The sequence below is a fragment of the Odocoileus virginianus genome, chromosome 18 (genome assembly GCF_023699985.2).
Source record: "Odocoileus virginianus isolate 20LAN1187 ecotype Illinois chromosome 18, Ovbor_1.2, whole genome shotgun sequence".
Classification (NCBI taxonomy): Eukaryota; Metazoa; Chordata; class Mammalia; order Artiodactyla; family Cervidae; genus Odocoileus; species Odocoileus virginianus.
In genome coordinates this window covers 21,938,116-21,962,068 of record NC_069691.1, presented here as the reverse complement: position 1 = coordinate 21,962,068, position 23,953 = coordinate 21,938,116, and the positions used below count along the sequence as shown (strand labels likewise).

The window sequence follows — 23,953 nt, the reverse complement described above, 5'->3', positions numbered from 1 at the left end:
TCTCCCTCACATTGCCTTTAAAAGCCCCTTCCTGAATGCATCAAAGGGTCTTTTAAGCATGAGCAGCCCATCCTCTTTGCTCGGCTTTGCAATAAATGCCGTACTTCCCTTCATCACAACACAGTGTCAGTAGACTGGCTTTACTGAGCATTAGTTCTATAACTTAGTCAATAATATTTACTGCAAATTTGTAAGTTGCTAATAAAGTAAATCTTAAAAGTTCTCATCACAAGAAGGAAAAAAAATCTTGAATCAGATGCTGTACAGTCACTGAATATAAGGTCTTACTGACTCTGTAAACCTCTACTTCCTCATGTGTAAAATATAAATAATAACACTGATTTTAAGGACTGTTGTGTGGATAGTATGAGGCAGTAGATATGAAGAAATTTAGCAAGCAGTCTCTTATTCCACAATTATTTACTAAGCAACTTTCCAGTCTCAAGGAATGTAGCAAGATGAACAAGTTCCTACCCTTCTGCAGAAAGACAGTAATCACATAAACAAGTGAATACCTAAACAGTACTAAGTATAATGAAGAAAACCAAGGCAAGTGTGGTGGAGGTGAGGTCCGCCTTCAGAAGGGAGTGTGGCCAGCTGATGGGTTCCAGCTGTGGACGCCTAAGGACCTGCCTCAGCTGCACAGAGATGCCTCCCAGTGTTCCTGGGACAGCCTCCACATAGAACTAAGCAAGATGAGCTGTAAGAGCCTTGCCATCTTGGTCCCCAGGCCATCTCTGATGGGCAATACTGGTTCCCAAGCTCCCCAAATCACAGTTCCATTTCTTCCCTTAACCCTGCTTCCACCCTCTTCTCTGCACTAGCATTGATCCCTCTTAAACATCTTGCATCCCAAACTCCATGTCTATGTCTGCTTCTTTCCAGAGAACTCAACCTGATAACAGGACAGGAAGAAATAGAGCACTTGTGAGTTTGAATAGGGGGTCAGAGGAAGACTCTTAGTGTATATGACATCTGAGCAGAGCCCAGAATGAAGGGCAGGAACAATGAGACCATCTGGGAAAGACTGGTCCACAGTGCAGCCACATGTGCAAAGAGAACGAGGGGCATGAGCAGGATGGTCAGAGTAGAGTGAGTAGGATGAGAGTAGTGGATGAGGTGAAAAAGAGGACAGAGGCCAAGATCACATGGGCTGTTGAATCATAAAAAAATACTGGCTTTTATTCTGAGTGAAATGGGAAGCTATGTAAGTTTGGAATTGGCAAGTCACGTGATATGCCCCCATGTTTTAAATGAGGCACTCTGACTGTTCTGTAGGCAATGGATTGGGAGAATGGGCACCAGGGGCGTAGAAGAAGCAAGAAGACAACTTAGCAGAGTGTTTGTTACATGACCGTATCATATAGCCATGTAGAGGGGCTTCCAAGGTGGTGCAGTGATAAAGAATCTGCCTGCCAATGCAGGAGATGTAAGAAAGGCAGGTTCGATCCCCGGGTCAGGAAGATCCCCTGGAGTAGGAGATGGCAACCTGCTTCAGTATCCTTACCTGGGAAATCCCATGGACAGAGGAGGGGTCACAAAGGGTCAGAGGTGACTGAGCATGCACACACACCTGTTAGGAAGTAGAAGTCATCACGGTAATACAGTAGTAAGATAGTAATTACAATAGTAGTTGTGGCCACAGTGGTCGGTAGGGAGTTTCCTGAATCCCACAGCACTGGGTTGCCATGTGGTACCTGCATCTTGGCTCATCTACATAAGGTCTCCCGTGCACTGACTGTGTCAGACCAGACCTTTAGTGATCTTAGCCCCACACGCAGCTACTCCAATCTCTCTAGGAAATGTGTTGCCATTTCCTAGTCCAGGGGATCTTCCTGACCCAGGGATCAAACCCACATCTCTTGAATCTTCTGCATCTCCTGCATTGGCAGACAGATTCTTTACCACTGTTGCATCTGAGAAGCCCATTTACATTGCTATATGAGTATGTTAAATGTGAATACATAATAAAATGTTGATTCACTCAAAATGAAAAAAGACTTGCTATAAAACAACAGAAATCAAGATAGTGCAGTATTAGTGAAAAAAATAGACAAATATATCAATGAAATAGGATAGAGAACCCAGAAATAGATCCACAAAAATAAAGTCAACTAATTTTTGACAAAGGAGTGAGGCAATACAATGGAGAAATGACAGTCATTTCAACAAATGATGCTTGGAACAACTTAACATCCACATGCAGAAAGATGAACCTAGATACAGACTTACACCCTTAACAAAAATTAACTCAAAATGTATCACAGATCTAAACATAAATATGCAAAACTATATAACTCCTAGAAGATAACTTAGGAGAAAATGAAGATGAATTTGGATATGACACAAAATGTACAGTTCATGAAAGAAATAATTAATAAGCTGGTCTTCATTAAATTAAAGACTTCTGCCATGTGAAAGACCAGTTGTCAAGAGAATGAGTTGTCATGCCGCATTGGGAAAAAATATTTGCAAAAGGCATAATTGATAAAAGTCAGTTATCCAAAATGCACAAGGAATTCTTAAATGCAACAGTGTGAACACAGCCTGATTAATAATGAGCAAAAGATCTGCACAGGTGTCTCACCATAAAATATATGCAGATGGCAAAAATGCATTGCTCAACATTACTTGTCATTAGAGAATAGCAAGTTTAAAAAATAATGAGGTAGACTACACCTATTAGAATGGCTGAAATCCAAAAACAAACAGACAAACAAAAACTGGCTATAGCAAATGTTAATGAGGATGTAAAAGGTAACAGGAACACTTATTCAAAATGGTATTTTGTAAGACAGTTTGGCATTATCTTACAAAGGTAAACATAGCTTTATCATAAAATCCAGCAATCATGCTCCAAATTAATTACACACTTGACTTGAAAACTTTTGTTCACACAAAACCTGCATATAAATATGTATAGGATCTCTATTCATAATAGCCCAAAATTGGAAGCAGTCAAGTTTCCCTTCAAGATACAAATGGATAAACAAACTGTGGCATATCTAAACAATATAGTATTATTCAGCAATAAAATTAAATAAGCCATCAAACATGAAGAGACAAAGATGAATTTTAAACTAATATTACCAAGTGAAAAAAGTCAGTAGCAAATGTTACATTCTGTAATAATGCCTTATATGACATTTGGGGAAAGGCAAAACAATAGAGAGGATAAAAATTATCAGTGGCTCACAGGAGTTTAAGGGAGAGAGGATGGGTATCTGAATACTTGAAGCACAGAGAACTTCTGGGGGAAGTGGAGACTTTAGTTGTTAAAATTATAGTCCATGAGGGTATGGGTTAACAATCCGGTTACTGCTATACACGGTAACTGAACAGGTAAGGAAACGGTTGGCGGACAGAAAGAGCTGACACAGATAAGCAAGCAGAGCAAGCTATAATAGAATGATCCATGTGGTAACAGATATGAGTTAAGGACATAATTATGAACTCACATTTAGCTAAATATAGATACAGTTACATACAGAAATATTTATTATATGTGTATATATACAGATCATCTATACACATATAGTTCCTTGCTCAGTCAGAGAATCTAGAAACAATGACACCCCAGAAGTAACAAGCACATCGAGTGCTCCAATGCTGGTTTCTAACACCGTTCTCCAAAGAAAGCAGAGCTCCATAGAGACATGGCTCTTACCAGGAACAGAACATATATGGGATGAAACTGCAGCATATTACAGTGGAAGAAAGTGAGGAAATGCTCACAAAAAATCCATAATATCACAAAAATGAGGATTTGGAAAAGGGACATCAAGACCAAGTAAAAGTATCTTCAAACACACAAAATGAATCAATTTAAACAACAAAATAAGTAAGGTAGTATTGGATTATAACCCAAAGTATAAAACAAATATCCATTGAGTCCATACTTATATAAATAAATTACTGAATTAATTAATAAAAAGAGAAAAATCTTCCTTGCAGAACAATTCAAAGTAAATTGTGGAGGTATTCCACCTTCAAAGAGGTGAGCATAATACCGCATTCCTTATGTGTGGGCAGTATTAGTAACTTCCTTCCACAGAGAACAAGGTGGAAAGTTGGGAGGAAAGAGTAACTTTACAACTGAGAAAGCTGACGGTCCTCAAAACTGTCAAGGTCATCAAAAATAAGGAGAGTCTGAGAAACTGACACAGCCAAGTGGACTTATGGAGACAAAACAACTACATGTAACATGGTGTTCTAGGTGGGATTCTGAAACAATAAAAGGGCATTAGATAAAAACTAAAGGAATCTAAATAAAGTATGGACTTCAGTAAATAATGATTCATTAATTATAACATATGTATTATATTACTGTAAGATATTAATAATAGGTGGAGACTGTGGGATTTCTGTACTACTTCTGCAATCTTTCTGTAAATCTGGAACTATTCTAAAAAATTAATTAAAAATTTAAAATTTTATATGTATACAATATCCTTCTAAATAACTTGAGTAAAAGAGAAAATGGAAAGAAAAATTACAAATAACTTAGAAATATATAATATAAATGCATTATACCTGAGAAGTTCTACAACATAGATAAAGCAGTATGCAGAGAAAATTAAAATTTATAGCCTTAAATGCATCTTTTAGAAAATAATAAATTTTGAAATAAACAGCACAAAATTGAAGAAAAACAGTAACATTAAATAATATATAATTTAAAAGTAATATAAGGAATATAAATAGAAGGAAAGAAAAATTAAATTTTTATTAAATTTATAAGATCATTAGGGTTTTGATCAATAAAACCATGTTCCTAAAAATCAGTAATTATAGGAAACTATAATTTTTTTTAAAAGGTACCATTTGGGGTGAGAAATACTTAACTACAGGGATAGGAGAGATTTTTGAAATTATAAGATATATAAGATTACTGTATTATTTCTACCCATAAATTTGAAAAAATTAGGAGGTTTATTAGTCAAGACTGCTTTTAATGCAAATGTCAGGCACCCATTTCCAATTAGTTGCAACAGGACTTCCCTTGTGGTGCAGTAGATAAGAATTTACCTCCCAATGCAGGGGCCGTTAAGTTCAATCCCTGGTTCCGGGATATCCCACATGCCATGGACCAACTAAGCCAGTGTGCCACAACTACCAAAGCCTGTGCACCCAGAGTCTGTGCTCCACCACAATGAGAAGCCTGTGTACCGCAACAGAGAGTAGACTCCACTCACCACAACTAGAGAAAGTTCACACAAAAGCAACATAGACCCAGTGCAGCCAAAAAAAAAAAAAAAAATCTATCTGCAGCAAAAGAGATACTGCATTGATTCATATACCTGTGAAGTCGTAGGATAGTGCTAGCTCCCAACATGACTAGGTTCAACGGCTTACTGTCATAAGACTATCTTTCATCCCACTGTTTTCCCCAGCTCAGCTTATCTCTTAACTCACGTAGGTTCTCTCCATGTGTCAGAGAAAATGGACATCTACAGCCACAAAATTTCATCTCCCTAGTTTAAAAACCAAAATAGAAAAAGGCAAATCCCCAAACTCTGATGTCTTATATCAGTCCAGGAGAAGATTCTGATTGGCCTTATTTGGAACTTAGGTCCAATCCTATGACTGAGCATCCTGAGAATGACACTTCCTTAATTTGGTAAAGAGAATCAGAAAACTAAACACCATATTTAGTGATGAATCATTAGAAGCATTTCTGTTAGAGAAACAAGAGGATGAACTCTGTCGCCACTATCTTTGAACACTGTACTAGACTTCATAGTCAATGTACAAGACCAGAAAAGGTAAATATCTTGGAAGAAAAAAAAAAACCTGTCATTAATTGCAAATATCTAACTTTTAAAAATCTAAGAAAATTAACTGAAAAACAAGTTGCACTGATAAAATGATGTAATGACATAGCAAGATTGAAGACAGACAATACAAAAAGCATTAGTTCTCCTATATTTGCAATAACCAGTAAGAATATAAAGTCTATTCTCAAGACTCAGGATTTACTACCAGAAAAAAATATAGAGAAATGTACGCTTTATGAAAACTAAGGTTTAAAACGGAAGCTTCCATTCCTAGATGATTAGTAATGTTTTCTTTGTATTCCATCCCCATAATATTTTGGGTGCAGTAGGCATACCATGATCAACTTGAATATAGTCAGAGGGTATGGATAAGAAAAAAGGAAATTGAGAACAATCAAAAAGGAGTGGAATAATAAGTGGTCAGAAAAGATTGGTAGAGATAAGCCGTTTGAGCCTCTATTATGTATTCCTTTCCATGGGTAAATCATCATTATCTGAATTCCTTAAATTTCAAAATGATAAAAATTTTAGATCAGAATATTCAGTATTTGGGGAACTTCTGGTGAAAATATTAGGAAATATTGTCCATACAAAATAGTCCAAGTATGGAGGGCATTTCTCACTTTTAAAGGACTTGAATTTAATCCTTCTTTACCCATTCTCCACAAATTCTCCCAAATATCCCTTTCTCTCTCCTTGGCCTCATTTCTATTTTACTTTTATTCCCTTCTGTTTTCCTGTATTCTTGCCTTTCTTCTCTTCTAAATCTAGATGGTCCTCCCCTTTTTTCTGTTAAATCTGGTGTCAGAGGGGGCTGAGGAGGCCCCATGTTTTGCATCTAACTCAGCCATGTCCTCTATGGTGTAGGAATGAAGGAGTCAGAAATGGTCAAATATTTACTGTGTCTCATGCTTGGGAAGAGTGAGCTTTTGGGAATTAAATAGAGTTGAAATCAGGTTCCACACAGATTACCAATCTCTGTGCCTTGGTGTTCTCATCAGGGAAACAAAGACAATACTAGCAGCCCCCACAGAGAGCTGTTGGATGAATAAAATAAGATATAATAATAGCTATTAGTGAACTGTGGTTGAAAAACAAGGAAGGGAATATAAAGGTCATACTCCAATATTTTCTTTCTCCCACTTTCCTCTCCTCTAGCCTAAAATCACAGGAGTGGAGAGCGGAAAGAAGGCCGGGAAACAGAGAGTGTGGGCAAAGCAGTCCTAAATCCCAAATTTAGCTGCTGAAGCAAAATCAAAGATACTGAGATGACAGTTTTTATTTCATACACCAGATTTTTAGTTTATTCCAGAGAATTTATCTAAGCAGCAACATTATATTTGGAATACAAATCTCAGAGAGGAAAATATACTCCTAGACAAAAATTACAGCGAAAGTGACACACCCCAATTACTCACTGACTTCTCAAGAGAAAAAGAAATCTGGTGATGTCATTCCTGCCTTTGCCTTCCAATATCAATACAGGTCCAAATTTTCAGAGGGTAAAAAAAGCTCTTGTCTTTCACATAAGAAGTAACAAAGAAAACTCCCCAAAACTCATGGAGGCACCGTAGTTGAGGGGGAGGAGGCAATTTTACCTAATTAGTAAATTTTTCAGACATTTAATATTTGTTCTGCATAAAAAATATGAATGTCTGTTGTAGATTACTTATTCCTTGTGGTAAGTAACTATAGTTCATTTGGAAGGTATCTTCAAAGTAGGTAGACAAGTTTTTTACAAAATACCAGTTCACTGTATAATTACTGCTACACTTATAATTACTCCATTGATAAAGAAAAAAGGGGGGAAGGAAGTCTCACCACAGTCCCCTAAGAAAATGTTTCACTTTTCTCTGTCATCATGTTAGTGAATCTACTACACTTTTAAGTAATAAAGTAAAGAACACATTCCGGTTATTGCTGAAAAGAAATTTCATCAGTCTTCCTGTTAATATGAGTCATAGCAGAGAATAGTTTGCCGATTTGCAAAAAGAAACCACAGTCCACTAAAGCACTCCAAGTCTTTAGGCCACAAGAGAATGTATTGGCAACAAATTTTACTCTAAATTTTTCTTTGAGTACCTACTATGTATAATACTAGCACTCTTCTAGGATTTGTGAACACTCTTTAAAAATACAGGATACAGTGTCTGACATTAAGGAATACTTAACTTGAAATTTTCTTTGTAAGAAATCGGCACTCTTTTTGAATCCTCTGATGTTGGGCAATTCAGAGAGTTCAGCCTTCATTCACCATTAGAACAAGGATAACAACAACATTAATATCCAAATTTCACCAGCTCTAAGCCTACCATCAATTTGACCATGGGAAGTCCAATTTCTCAGAATCTCCCTTTTAAAGTCATTTCTCAGAGCCTGCCAAGCTGCCTACAAACACACACAAATATCCATCAACACTGAGCTAGGGAACTCAGAAGGGAAAGAAGCCTGAGTAAAGTTGCTTGAACCTCACAATGTTAAATGGTTAGCCCAGCAAACTCTTTCATTTGTCACCTTATTAGCAGTTTAGGCATTGACAGACCAGCCAGGGGATCACATCATCCTGCCAATGCAGGACAGCTTGTCTGTCCCCTAAAACTGACCTTGAAAAATGAGAAGGAGTTTAGGGATGTTCCATAATAAGGTTTTTCAGTGCCAAATTTTCTCTGGACAACTCACTCACAAGTTAGAAACAGGTATTTTCCTTAGGGCCCTTACTCACCCAGATGGTAAAGTCAGGATGGATTTTGGTAGCAACCCCTACCGTACACCAGGAGCAACCACTCCTTAAGACACTATGGCCTTGCTGCTGGGTTTGGTTTTGTTATGGCAGTTCTTCCCTTATGGTGACTTAGCTCTCAAGAGCCCCAGCACTGACAGGTCACATAGGGGGTCACCCCAGCCATTTCGCCCTGTTGTCTGGCCTCTGTGAGAGCTATTCCAGTCCACCAGGCATAGTGTCTGAAGCCAGTGGTATCAGGATTCAAGTCTTGTGTTCCAGAACACTCCTTGGCCCCTCTGTAAATCAGTGCCAGGCTTTCTTATCACAATCACCTGAGCCTCAACTCTGACCTAGCCAAGAAACCCTGTTACACCAACACTGGCAATCCACTACTAGGTGAGTGATCATCATAAATGATGTGTCAATGTAATTTGGTAAGCACAGTGAAATGTAAAAAGCCTTCTTGGTGCAAAATGTTATTTTCACCTATCAGTTACTATCAGTTACTCAGTTTAAGGGGGCAGAGGTGGTCATATGTGATTAGATGCTATTTAAAGTAAGCAGCACAATAGAAATTCATAATAAATCTATAAGAATTAAGATTTTATATACAGCTTTACTTTTCTCAAAAGTATAAAATATTTTATTTCAGAATATTATGTGCCCAGAAATCAGCAAGCAAGCAGAACATACCTGAAATAATCTGCTTAGGGGACTTTAGAGATGGAGTAGGAGAAGGCAATGGCAACCCACTCCAGTACTCTTGCCTGGAAAATCCCATGGACGGAGGAGCCTGGTAGACTGCAGTCCATAGGGTCGCTAAGAGTCGGACACAACTGAGCGACTTCACTTTCCCTTTTCCTTTCATGCATTGGAGAAGAAAATGGCAACCCACTCCAGTGTTCTTGCCCGGAGAATTCCAGGGATGGGGGAGCCTGGTGGGCTGCCATCTATGGGGTGGCACAGAGTCGGACACGACTGAAGCAACTTAGCAGCAGCAGCGGCAGCAGAGATTGAGTACAGCAATTTGGTCATATTTTAGTTTCTAAAGCCCCAGAAAGATAGAGGACTTGATTGGTACTGTTTACTAAGCAGTTAGTATATGCCAAGCATTGTCCTAAGTAATTTACATGCATTGTCTCACATGATTAAACATTGCTTTGAGGTAGCTACTGTTATCATCTTCACCCTACAGATATGAAAGCCAAGATTAAGAAAATGTCCCAATATTCTGAGCTATTGGGACATGGAACTGAGAAATGAACACTGGGCCTCTGATTCTGACACCTCTGTGCTCACTGCTTCCCCCGGGCTTCATCATGGGTGTGGCTGCCAAATTTGGCTTCTAACCCCATTTCTGCTCCTAAAGAGTCACTAAACCTCACTACCTTGTCTATAAAATGGAAGAATGAGGATTCTCTGAGCTAACATTTGCACAGACCCCAATGCAAGATTATTGTTACATGAGAGGGCAGAGTTCATCCCTCATAAGAAGGATTAGAGAGTCAGAGGACCCTTGTGCGGCAGAACTGAGCTCTGTGGCACCGGCAGTAATGCCCAGGCACATCTGAAGAGGGGCAATGCTCTTATCAGGTATAGTGATGATGTGATTTGAGGCCTGAAAAGAATGTGGGCACTTTAGTCACACTCCTGACCTCACACCATCAGTGACTTCTGACAAGGAAGTTCAGACACACTGGACTTATTTTAATACTTACCTAGACTATTTTTGCCTTTGTCCAAAACTGGTCAAGTTGGGAATACAAGGATTATTTGCTTCTTTCATTGTCATGAAAGTTGTCTCAATTACTAAAGCTTATTATTTTCTACAGATGCTCTCATGCTTCTTATCACAGTGTCTCAAAACACAAAAGTTCAGAGGCCGTTGCCTATTTGGGAAACTCTTCTAAGGCTTGGATTCCCCTTTGAATAATAATGATACAGCTAGTCTATGAACTGTTTACCTATTCTCTCTTCAGTATGAAATTCTTTCAGTTGCAGGTTTGTTACTAGGTTCTCCATCTATACGGCAACTGGACACAGACTCACTGCAGGTAGCCACTGCTGGATCTTTGTGCTTATGATGAAGTGTAAATAAGATAAGAGGAAGAGGGAAACAGGTCGAACCCTTAGTCAAAGGACTGAGGATTTCAACTAGCTGATATTTTGTTATCATTTGCCCTGAAAGGTGACTGCAACAGAAGAGAGCTATCTGCTATAGTCTGCCTGTTTAAGAAAGTCCAGTCTCTTTCCATATCAAGTCCATTCTGAGTTGATCACTTAACTGAATATTTATCACTGAGTCCCTATATGCCAGTTCATATTTAAATCCATCATTTGTTAATGATTGCTATTATTGTGTCTGTAATAACTGATTGCTATTATCAAGAAGAGGATGACACTGGGTTGACCACTTAACTGAATATTTATCACCGAGTCCCTATATGCCAGTTTATATTTAAATCCATCATTTGTTAACTGATTGCTATTATCAAGGAGAAGAGGATGACAGAGGATGAGATGGTTGGATGGCATCACTGACTTGATGGACATGAGTCTGAGCAAGCTCCGGGAGTTGGTGATGGACAGGGAGGCCTGGCGTGCTGCAGTCCATGGGGTCGCAAAGATCGGACGCGACTGGGCGACTGAACCGATTATCATGTCTACTGTAAATCAACATTAAGTAGTTTCCATACACGGGTTTGTTAGTATCTTATTCATTGTTCGTGGAACTGGAAAGCGATGGACACCGAGCAGTGCCCCCTCTTTTATTCAACTGCAGGTAGCTTCCACTGGTCTCTGCTGGATGTTCAGGGTTCTGCTCACAGCACGGCCTCATCCTCCCTTAGACTAGACTTCCGGGCTGACTGTCATCATCACAATGCCAACATACACTGCATACTTTTCACGTTGAGATATTGTGTAACTATCAATAAGACATGTATACTCCACATGAATGACCTCACTCAATTCTACAGTTATTATCATTGTTATCTCCATTTTACAGTTGAGTCAGAGAAGCTTCTTGCCCACAGATCACAAAACTAGAGAGGGTTGCAGCTGGAATCTACACCGTGTCTGTGTGACTCCAAATTTTGAGCCCTCAAGAGCTCCACATTTACACTTCTCCCTGACTAGGACATGGGGGAAAAAAAAAAACTTCATTTCTACCAGTTTCCCTAAAATGGGGGCCCAATGAATAGCTCTCTCTTCGGGCAGGTTACAGGTCATTCACCAAATTACAAGAACATAAATTTAGTCTGAAGTGAATGATAATGACCTGAATGTTGTGACTAAGCAATTGTCTAAATCAGTTTCAGGAAAAACTGAGCTGCTTTGTAAGGGAAAGCAGTTGGTGTGAGGAAATATAGGTCTCTCCTGTTTTATTCTTTTCTGTGTGCCATTGGGTACGTCACTTAGCTTCTCTTTGCTTCTGTTTCTAGAGTTGGACTGGATACGTTTAAGACATGTTTTTTAAACTGCATCTTACAAGTCATTAGTGGAATATGAAATCAATTTAGTGAACCACAATCATTATATTTTAAGAAGTCAAACAGGATAGAAGAGAAGAGCATTAATATATTTTCAGTATTAAAATTGTGGAAAATAAGAAAGTTACTCACATGTAGTAAGGTAAGTATTTTTGATCAATCTTTTGTCGCAAGCGCGTGGGGGGTATATGTGTGTGTGTTAGAACGCAATGTAAAATATATTTCTTATGGAGGATTATACTAAAAAAAGCTTGAATGACAATTGACTATGGTTTCCCCTACCTCAAATTGAAGGACTCCATCCAATAGTTATACTTTAGTAACACTCAAATTTACAGATTATAAGTCACTATACTTTATTAGTAGCCATCTCACTGGCAAAATTCAACAAAAAAAAAAAAAAAGAGAGAGAAAGAAAGAAAAGAGAAAGAGGGTCAAATAAAATCTAATAATGTTTAGTGTCTCTTTAATACCCCAAATTCTTTCCCTGGTAACTAAGAAGCTAAACGTACTCTGATTGTCAAATAATGTTTTCCCTCCTGGATTCATGACTATCATATTTTCTCTTTTAACATATTTCCAAAAGTGATATTTGTTCCCTTCCTGTTTAACATGATTCCGTGAATGATAAGAAACCAAAGTAACACAACTAGTCTCATGATATCAGCTCTGCATATCATAATTTGTCAATATTGAGGCAAAATCCTTACGAGATACTAGGTATATTCTTCTGATCTCATCTGCTTTGAAGCTACACTTCTCTTGTTTGCTTCAATATGACAATTTAGTGTAAAAACATAACCACTTAGTCACCTAAGTAAAACCTGTCACATTCACCTCTTTACCCACCTATTTCTTTATGCTTCTCTGAGCAGAAGTCTATTTGAGCAGGAACGAGATTAGACTGTGGCAGTCAATCTGGTAGATTGCCAATGGCTTTCTCTGAGCATCTCCACAACGAACCCCTAGAGCATTAATGTTCTCCACAATGATTCCTTCCCAGCACAAAGGAAATATTAGGTCTTGAGAAGGACAATTAAAATGCTATTTCTAGAAAAGCAGCAGTTTCCAAAAAATCCTGAGGAACTTTTAAAAATTCTAATTTGGTAGGTCTCAGATAGGGCTTAGAAATCTGTATATAATTAATGATGGACGGCGCACATACAAGAGCTTCCTAGGTGGTAGAGTGGTAAAGAATCTGCCTGCCAATACAGGGGATGCCAGAGACACAGATTCAATCCTTAGGTTGGAAAGATCCTCTGGAGTAGAAAATGGCAGCCCACTCCAGTATCCCTGCCTAGAGAATCCAACAGACAGAGAAGCCTGATGGACTGCAGTTCATGGGGTTGCAAAGAGTCAGACACAACTGAGCACGCACGCACAGAAGCATACATACAAAAACTGTAAAAATTGTTAAGTATTCAGGAGTTTTCACATAGTGAACTTATGATAACTAGGTAACCAATCATATCAGGAAGTAGAACAACCCAACATACCAGAATCCCTTTCATGTTTTTTTCCCCAGACTCTACCTCTTTTCCACAGGTGAGCCAATATCTTGACACTAAACAATATAGATTATGTATCTGCCTTTCTTTGCTCAACATCCTGTTTGTGAAATTTAGTTTGGCACTATATTTTGGTTTGTTCATTCTTTCCAATTAAGGGCCATTACAAACAGTGCTGCAATAAATTCTTGTACGTCTGTTGGTACATGTGGATACGCATTTCTGCTGTGTCCTTGAAAGTGTGCTAGTCACTCGGTCGTGTCTGACTCTCTGCAATCCCATGGACTGTAGCCCGCCAGGCTCCTCTGTCCATGGAATTCTCCCGGAGTGGGTAGCCATTCCCTTCTCCAGAGGATCTTCCCAATCCAGGGATCGAACCTGGGTATCCCCCACTGCGGGCAGATTCTTTACAGTTTGAGCCACCAGGAAAGCCCACATTTCTGCTAAGTAAATATTAATATATAGGAATGGAATTGCTGGGTCTGGGGGGAGCGTTCTCACAAGATGATGACCATGCTGGCACCGTGATCTCAAACTTCCAGTCAACAGAACTGTGAGAAAAGAAATTGCTGTTTTTTAAGCCACCCATTTTTGTGGCATTTCACTATAGCAGCCCAAGCCTATAGGGTTTGAATGTCATTTTAATAATTTAATTAGGTTCTAAAAGATAACTGAAAGTTAACTTTCAGAAGGATAACTTAGCCAACTATTTCAAAGTATTTGTTTACTTATTTCTAGGGAAAAAGCATTTCATTTCTGTCTTCACCCAAGAGACAATTTCTTCAAAGATATGTTTAGGTTAGTCCAAATCCATAGTTCCAATACCCAGCATTGGCAATAACAGTGGTTGAAGTAGGCTACAGCTCCTGCAAATGAATGATTCTATACATAAAAATTGAAAATGATGACTAAACAAGCTTATGACTCAAATACTAGAGGGAGATTTCAGAACAATACTGATAGTATAATTTTTTTTTTACAATAAGTCTAATTACCTATCTATGGAGATCCATATGCTCATACCTATAAACAGGAAAAGAAAAGGCCTAAAGGGAAGAGTCTCATATATGGCAATAGGACTGGAAACTGGTTAACCTTTTGTAGAAGGCAATTTGACCAACAGCTTTAAAATTTTAAATGCATGTGCTCTTTGACACAAGGATTATTCTTACAGACGTATTAATACATGAACCTAATCACAAAAGTACAAAGATGTCAACTGCAGCTTTCCTAGAAATTTTTAAAAGAATGAACATGTATTCCTTTCATTAAATTGTTTTAATTTTTTATGCATTCCTTTTAAATTAGAAAACAGAATAAATACCATTTTTAATGAAATGAATAAACCCAACATCTCCCCCTTCAAAAGCCTAGAAAGTAGACATACTCTGGGAAAGCATCTACCTTTGGAACTGGCTAGTGACCTTTAATAATTTATAATGACACTTTACTTATAAAAAGCTATTTAAAATATGTGATCATTCAGAGATGGCATGTGATTCTTAGGTTATGAAAACTGATATAACTTCTCTCAGTTTTCTACCTCACAATAGTAAGTGAATCTAATCTTAAATTAGCCTTTTTAAGCAGTTATTCAAATTAAAGCGTATTCATTTTCAAATGAGTATTACATTATGCTGATGGTATAAACTGCACACTTTTCCTTAATTTACTAATATTTATTAAGTAATGAGTCTTAATCCCAACACAAATAATAATCCCAACACCATTATTATTACTTAATAATAATATATATGAATAGACTATTTGAATTATATGAATAGACTATTTTTATGACTTATATGAATAGACTTTTTTCCCAAGAGATGTACATATAGTTATTAATCAGATAACCCCATTATATTATGAAATCACCTGTGGAGAAGTGTGTTAAGAACCAGAAAATAAAGAGCTTATGACTCCAGCACTTACTTGCTTTGCTTCAGGGTTTGGAGCTCAGTCAGAAACACCCATGAGATTTTTTGACTTCTGAGTTAGGCAACTCCAACTCCAAAAGCTGATGTTAGGTTCCAACTTTTCCTTGGAGCTCACTGTGAGTGAACTTTGTCAGGTGATGGGTTTGCCAGTCTCAGCAGAGTTCCAGTCTGCATGTAGAGAAGCATAGGGTGTTTTGAGCAGAATTTCCTAACAAGGATATTGCTGCATATTCTGCCATGTGGTTATTTGAAGGATGAAGCAATGACATCCTCCAAAGTGGCATCTCCTTTTTTTCCCCCTTTTTTACTTAGAAATTGCCTTTAGTGCTAGTAAGAGTGAATTTCCCAAAGACAGAAAGCAATCTAAAGTGACAAATAATTGGAAATTTTGAAATTTTCCTTTTTGTGGTCAGTAATCCCAACAGCTTTTTTCCCACTGGGGAGCCACTCATAACTCCTGAGCATTCATTCACTGGAATTTATCAGATTTGGAAATTCCCAGCTCCCATTCCTGTCAGGGATCCATTTCTTCACCACGCCAAGTCTTAACCACAGAAGTCTGTGTTTAGAAGTGGGCAAGTTTTCTATTTCTTTCACATTTCAGGAGCAATAAGTCAAATACTCTGAAGAAAGACTATCGTCAGAAGATGACGAAGGAGTGGATGGCTTTTAGCATTACCTAATGAGATGTTCCGAACTCTTCAGCAATAGCAGTATTGTACTTAAAAACATTTCCTTCCCATAAAATTTTAAACTAAAATTAGCTGGCTTACATTAGCAATTATCTAAACTTCTGTCTCTACATCCAACTTTACTCAACCTGTAAGGTTAACCATATCTGTCTACTTGCTGGAAAAAGAGTGAGTGAGAGAGAAAGAAGAAATGGCCAATTAATTACCAAGTGACTGAGAGCTACTATTTGTGTTTGGATTCAAATCTCTTTCATCTTTCAGGTATGAAATCCATCCTATTTCATCCCCAGAGAATAGGAAGCAGGCTTTTTGCTGAATTCTTTGGCAGGATTGGGGAGGTATCTTGTACTGTTGGATTAGCTGAGGGGGTTCCACGTGGGCAATCAAGCAGCACAGTTTAAATGACAGGGACTGAAAGAAATAGAGGAATAAGGGTGAAAGAAGGCTGCTGGGCAGTTGTGGGCTAGATGTTGGCTGTATTTCCTTGTTACATTCTGGCAAGCAGTGAGGCTGAATCCCTGCTCACCAACACTATGTAGTCCTTTACAGAGCTTCTATACAATAACTCATCTGGCTTTCTCGATACTCCTGTTTTAGAAATGGCCAGTATACATAGTAAAAACTATTTTATATCATATTCCATTAAATTTCTAGGCTTCAGGTTGAACTACTGGGATTCAAATGTTAATTCAGTCAGTTCCTGGCTGTGTGACTTTTAAGTTATGTGAAGTGAAATATTATGCCACTCACAGTAGGACAAATACTGCATGATTCGTTGTGTGAGGTACTGAAAATAGTCAATTTCATAGAACTATAGAATCAACTGGTGGTTGAGAGGAGGAAATGGGAAGATGCTAATCAGTGGGTATAAAGTTTCAGTTAAACAAGATGAATAAATCCTAGAGCTCTGCTATACAACATTTTATCTAAGGTAACAAACTGTATCATAAAATTAAAACTTTAAAAGGATGTATCTCATGCTAAGTGTTCTTACCACAATGAAACAAACTTTGAGAAAGATGTAAATGTAAAACATAATACTGTTAAAGCAAATATGAGTGAATATATTATCTTAGGGAGGGAAAGAACTTCCTAGGCCTGATAGCAAAGATGGAAGCCATACAAACACTACAAGTAAGAGCTAACATCAACTGAGGTTTTACTATGTGCTGGCCATGTACTGAGGACCTGAATTACCTTATTTAATCCTCAAATCAATCCTGTGAAGTACGTATGATTGTTATCACTCTTTCATGAATAAGAAAAACAAAGCACAGGAAAGTGAATACTGTCTATTGTCTTGCCAGAATCCTTTCTCCCCTTCATCGTTTCTAAGTGAATTCCAATTCTGTTCAGGTATCCTCATGGATAACTTGTGACCCCAGAGGTGAGCTAATTAGTATAAGCCAATCAGTGATTGGTTCAGGAATGAGTACATGATTGACTGATATTTGGTATATCTTCAAGTTAACTGACTCTTCTTCTTTTTTTTTTTTTTTAACTTCACAATTTTAACCTCTGAGCCACCAGGGAAGCCCACAAGGTAACTTTACAATTTTAAAGCAAAACAATGCAAAGTAAAAGCCATTTAAACATTTAAATAGAGAAAGTAGAACCAAGAATTCTGAAAGGCAGAAAAGGGGCAGCAGTAATGTCAACAACAGCTTCTTCACAGGAAAGGCCCTCATTTCTCTAAGTGAAGTTGCTCAGTTGTGTCCAACTCTGCAACCCCATGGACTGTAGCCTACCAGGTTCCTCCATCCATGGAATTTTCTAGGCAAGGGTACTGGAGTGGGTTGGCATTTCCTTCTCCAGGGGATCTTCTCGACCCAGGGATCGAACCTGGGTCTCCCGCATTGCCGGCAGATGCTTTAACCTCTGAGCCACCAGGGAATCATTTCACTAAACCTCCTAGCAAAGCAAGGTTCCCCCAAACTACTATTAATTAAATGAACAGGAGTCTAGAGTTTTTTCTTTTTCTTCAAGGCCCCTGACGAGATCTATGTTGTACTTTCCTGACTAAGGACTAGAGACTCAGGAACAAGAGCTGCCTGCCCAGGCAAACCCTCCCGGAAGGTTACTGGACTTGGGGCTGTTTGAAATCAGATAAACCCTTCCTGAGGTGGGACGTACCCGTGAGAAAACTGTGGCCGTTTTGTCTTTGCTATTTCCCCTGTCACCCACCATCCCTACCTACCGTCCGCTACCTCCACGCCGCACCCTCGGGATGCACAAGGGGACACCCAGGACGGGAGCATCAGAACTCTCCACCCTGGGACGGGTGAAGGGAAGGGAAAGCTGGGCCCAGGCTCTGCACAACTGACATCACAGCTTCTCCCCGTCCTCCATTCCGTCATCGGGCGGGCTGTCTGTCTGGGGGAAACGCACCTGGCCTGCAAGAGAAGGGGGGCGGCAGTCTCCTTTCCGCGCAGAAGGGAGTGACTGGGAAGAGGAGGTGCGGAGCGCAAAGGCTTCCTCCGCCCCGTCTGCAGGCGCGCGGTCAGGTCTTGCGGAAGGAGATGGGGCTGAAAGAGCAAAACAGAACCTTGCTGAAGGGCTCCTGAGCTCGGGAATACGGAGATGGGATGTATTGCTCTTTTCTCTCCTAGCTCCCTGCTGCCCTTCCACAAGGAAAACTATGTTTGACATCCTGATTCTCTGGGAAAGGGGCCCAAATGCTCTGGACAGTAACAAAGAACTCTGTCCTTTCCCACCCCGCCTAGCGCACAGAGACCAGTCCCCGCCTCATCCCCTCAATGTGTGTGTGCCCGTGTTCGGGGCAGCCCTCGCTGTATACACAGAGGTGCCAAAGGTCAGCGCCTGAGGAAAATTCAAGAACCTCAGTTCTCTGTCTCAACTAGCTGCCTGAGGGTCCAAAGGCACTGTGTCCAGGGCTGGGAGTTGACCAAGTCCTCTGGTACACAGGCGGGCTCGACACCGCCTTCATCGAGGTCTCCTTGCCGGGCACTACTGACATCCTGAGTCAGCGGATTCTGTGGTAGGAAGCCAGGTCTCCCCTGGGCGCTGTAGGATGGGCGGCAGCACACAGCCTCACGCCCAGACACGGCCGTGAAAACGGCCTCCAGGGGACAAAGCACCTCTCCGAGAGTCACTGGTCCAAAGGCGAAGCAGCTGATGGTCCCCACTGGGGAAGGAACCTAAGTGGATTCAGCAAGGTCACCAATGCAAGGGCTCTGAGCATGGCAACGACATGCGACAGGGAAGACGGGGGCCCTGAGACCCAGGGCAGAAAAGATCTTCAGGGAAGCAGAAAAGCAGGTGTTCCTGAAACGCTGTAGCTGGGGAAGACGCCTTCTCAGAGGGTGTGGTGCTGGCCTCAGCAGTGAGAAGAATTACAAGTCAGTAGGTCTGTTCCTCTGGAACTTGCCAGGGAAAACCTAGTCTTCATCCCACTGTGGATCAAAGATGGCTTCCAAAGGCTGTGGATCTGTCTCCTTGGTCAGCCGAGGTCAAGGCTCTGCTTCCGGAAGGGCAGAGGCAGGAAAAGCCGCTTCCACTGCCTACCTAGGGTTCTACTGTTCCTAGCCCCGCCCCTCCAAATTCCATAGGAAGTCTCTTCCAAAAAAGAAATTCACAAAATTAAAAGCTGTAAAGAGGTTAAAGCAAGCAGGTTCTGCTGTATGGAAAAGAGAAAAAGAACAATCTGGATGAGAAAAAGAAAGCATAAAATGTATGTGAAGGAGATGGGATGCATGATCTAAGAGCTTTATAAAACAAAACATTCAAAGTCTGTGTATTCTTTCACACACCTCCCCACAAAAAAGGTCCATTGCTAAATTCAGAAAGAAGGGCCCACGCAGGACCCCATCAATGTGCTAGCACCACAGCTTTTTTTTTAAGAAATAAATTGTTAACTGACTCTTCTGCCATCTCTATTCTGCTGTTAATATTTCCAGTAAATTTTTATTTAAGATATTACATTTTTTAGTTCTAGCAGTTTCATTTTGCTTTATAATTTCTATTTTTCTATTGAGATTTTCTATTTGTTCTTCTATAATGAGCATATTTTTATTTATTTCTATTTGTTGTTATAATAGTTATAATAGCTACTTCTATTTTTTTAATTTTTTTTCCATTTATTTTTATTAGTTGGAGGCTAATTACTTTACAATATTGTAGTGGTTTTTGTCATACATTGACATGAATCAGCCATGGATTTACATGTATTCCCCATCCCGATCCCCCCTCCCACCTCCCTCCCCACCCCATCCCTCTGGGTCTTCCCAGTGCACCAGGCCCGAGCACTTGTCTCATGTATCCAACCTGGGCTGGTGATCTGTTTCACCCTAGATAATATACATGTTTCGATGCTGTTCTCTAGAAACATCCCACCCTCGCCTTCTCCCACAGAGTTCAAAAGTCTGTTCTGTACATCTGTGTCTCTTTTATTGTTTTGCATATAGGGTTATCGTTACCATCTTTCTAAATACTATACTAACACACATATATGGAATTTAATAGCTACTTTTAAATATGTATTTTCCAAATCTAATGTCTGAGTTATTTGAAGGTTAGTCTCCATTGATTCTCTTTTTTTCTTGAGTATGGAATAAAGTTTTCCTATGTGGCTAAAAATTTTGGATTTTAGGGACTTCCCTGGTGGTCCAATGGCTAACACTCGGTGCTCCCAATGCAGGGGGCCTGGGTTCAATTCCTGGTCAGGGAACTAGATTCCACATGTCTCAACTAAGAGTTTGCCACAATGAAGACTGAAGATCCCACATGCTGCAACTAGGAGTGCAGTCAAACAAATTAATCTTTTTTTTTTTAATTTGGACTTTATATGGGCATTAAGAACACTGTACAGTTTCTTGATTCAGCTATATTCCTCTGAATTTTATTGATTTATTTATTTTCTCAATTAACTTAGCTGAGTGAAAGTCAGTCAGTCATGTCCGACTCTTTGCAACCCCATGGACTATAGAGTCCATGGAATTCTCCAGGCCAGAATACTGCAGTGGCTAGCCTTTACCTTCTCCAGGGGATCTTCCCAACCCAGGGATCAAATCCAGGTCTCCCACATTGCAGGTGGATTCTTTACCAGCTGAGCCACAAGGGAAGCCCAAGAATACTAGAGTGGGTAACCTATCCCTTCTTCAGGGGATTTTCCTGACCCAGGAATAGAACTGGGGTCTCCTGAATTGCGGGCAGATTCTTTACCAACTGAGCTATCAGGGAAGCCCTTAACTTAGATGAACTTCATGTCAAATCCGCCTCTCCTTCAGTGAACTGTAGTTAAAGTCTGTATTCAGTACTTCTAGCTTCAGCTTATCTGTTTGGAATCTACCTCAAGTGAAGAGAGTTGGCTGGATACATACGTTTAGATCTCAGGAGTTAGGTTTGGAGTGGGAACTGTAGCTAAAGTCTATATTCAGCACTTCTGGCTTTAGCTTATCTGTTTGGAATCTACCTCAAGTGAAGATGGTTGGATTATGTGTATTTAGATCTCAGGAGTGAGATCTGGAGTGGAGATGAAATGTTGAGAAGAATAAGCATTTAGATGACAGATGAAGACATTGGAGTAGATAAAATCACTCAAGCATAAAGTGAGAAGAAAGGGGGGGTGTAATAGTTTGTTTCACACCAACAACAATTCTCCAACTCTTCAGACACCAACTGGGTGTCCAATGATTCAATTCAATGCTGACACTAAATACCCAGAGTTAACAGCTTAATGGCTCAATCTGCCCCTGCTTCAGACACTAATTAGAGTCCCAGGCCTCCCCTACTTCTGACCAACTTGCTATAAATTGGTGATTCCCACTGAACTCCTCCTTAGGTTTGATAATTTACTACAAGGGCTCACAGAACTCAGGAAAGCACCTCATTTACTATTACTAGGTTATTGTAAAGAATATTATAGAGGATACAAACAGACAGCCAGATGAAAAGATACATAGGTTGAGGTTCAGGACAGCTCCTAGTACAGGAGTTTCTGTCCCCAGGGAGCTGGTGTGTGCCACCCTTCTGGCACATGGATGTGTTCACCAACCTGGAATCGCTCCAAACCCTATAGTTGAGGGGCTTTTGTAGAGGTTTCATTAAATAGGTACAATTGACTTGATCACCGTTGGCCACTGGTGATTAACTCAATCACTTTCCCCTCCTCTTCTGGAGGGTCAGAGAGAGGTGGGGAGAGGCTTAAAATTCCAACCCTCTAAACATGTTTTAGTTTTTCTGGCATCAAATTTCCATTCTGAAGCTATCTAGAGGCCCCGAGCCACCAGTCATCCCATTAGCATGCAAAGACACTCATCCCTCTGTAGAAGTTCTTGTGCCAGTAACCAAAGACAAAAACCAAATAAATATTTATTATACCACAACATGTTCATGAACTGTAAAATGCAGTTATCATTAAGGCATCACCCCTCCCCAAACTATCAAGAGATTCAATGCAATCACTATCAAATTCCTACCAGGCTTATTTTTGTAGAAATTGTCTATCTAATTTCAAAATATATACACAAATGAAAAAAATTCTAGAAAAGCTAAGATAATCTTGAAGGAAAAAAAAAAGCAAAACAAAGTTGGAGGACTTCAACTACCAAATTTCAAACTTACTTAAAAAGCAACAGAAATACATTCTACCTGCTAATCTCCCTTACATGCAATTGAGGCCAATATACCTATTCCCCATAATACCAAGGTGTCTTTTATGCAGTGAAAGGACAGCAAATAGATATGTGCTAAATGCAAAGCCTTCCCAAAGATACAAACTGACTATATACCTTAGTGTCATCGTTTGGTCATACTGTCCATAACAGAGACAGCCAAAGCAATAAGAAAGCTCTTGATCTCAGAAGAAAATGACTGGCCCAGCATAGACTGATTTTCGATTCTGTTTACCTTGATCCAGTATTTCCCCAAATGTATCATTTTTACAACTGTGCATCACAGGGAGGGAGGAAGGAAGGGAGGAAGGAGGGAAGACAGGTAAAATTTAACCAAATAAATTTGGAGATTGCTGATTTCAACAAACTTTGGTTTTATTTGTTGCAAGACGTCCCAGAACCTTTAATATGCTAATGTGTATTATAAGACTATAAGATGCCAGACACTGGAATTTTGTGTTTGAAACCTTTTTTAAAATTAACTAGTGTTCAGTGGAACAATATACTTTGAGAAATGCTATCTCATGCCAACTCAGAAAAGTTACAAATATAAATTTATTATTTTTCTCTGACAAGAGAAAAGAACTATACTTCAAGCTTATTAGGGGAACCCTTATATTTTATTTTCTTGGGCTCCAAAATCACTGCACATGGTGACTGCACCCATGAAATTAAAAGACACTTGCTTCTTGGAAGAAAAGTTATGACCAACCTAGATAGCATATTAAAAAGCAGAGACATTACTTTGATGACAAAGTTCCATCTAGTCAAAGCTATGGTTTTTCCATATGGATGTGAGTTGGACTATAAAGAAAACTGTGTTGAATAATTGATGCTTCTGTACTGTGGTGTTGCAGAAGACTCTTCAAAGTCCCTTGGACTGCAAGGAGATCAAACCAGTCTATCCTAAAGGAAATCAACCCTGACTATTCATTGGGAGGACTGACGCTAAAGCTGAAACTCTAATACTTTAACCACCTGATGCAAAGAACTGACTCATTGGAAAAGACCCTGATGCTGGGAAAGATTGAAGGCAAGAGGAGAAGGGGATGACAGAGGATGAGATGGTTGGATGGCATCACTGACTCGTTGGACATAAGTCTGAGCAATCTCTGGGAGTTGGTGATGGACAGGGAAGCCTGGCATGCTGCAGTCCATGGGGTTGCAAACAGTCAGACATGACTGAGCGACTGA

At 39.5% G+C, this 23,953-nt stretch overlaps 1 long non-coding RNA gene across 1 annotated transcript in view; it reads right to left on the bottom strand.

Annotated features, from left to right (window-relative positions):
- Nucleotides 1-23,953, bottom strand: part of LOC110125811 (uncharacterized) — a 75,499-nt gene that overhangs the window by 34,395 nt on the left and 17,151 nt on the right. Inside the window, exons 3-4 of the long non-coding RNA XR_002310189.2 lie at nt 16,334-16,538; nt 15,431-15,603 (exon numbers count right to left, since the gene is read on the bottom strand). This is a non-coding gene — a long non-coding RNA (uncharacterized lncRNA). The remainder of the gene's footprint in view (nt 1-15,430; nt 15,604-16,333; nt 16,539-23,953) is intronic.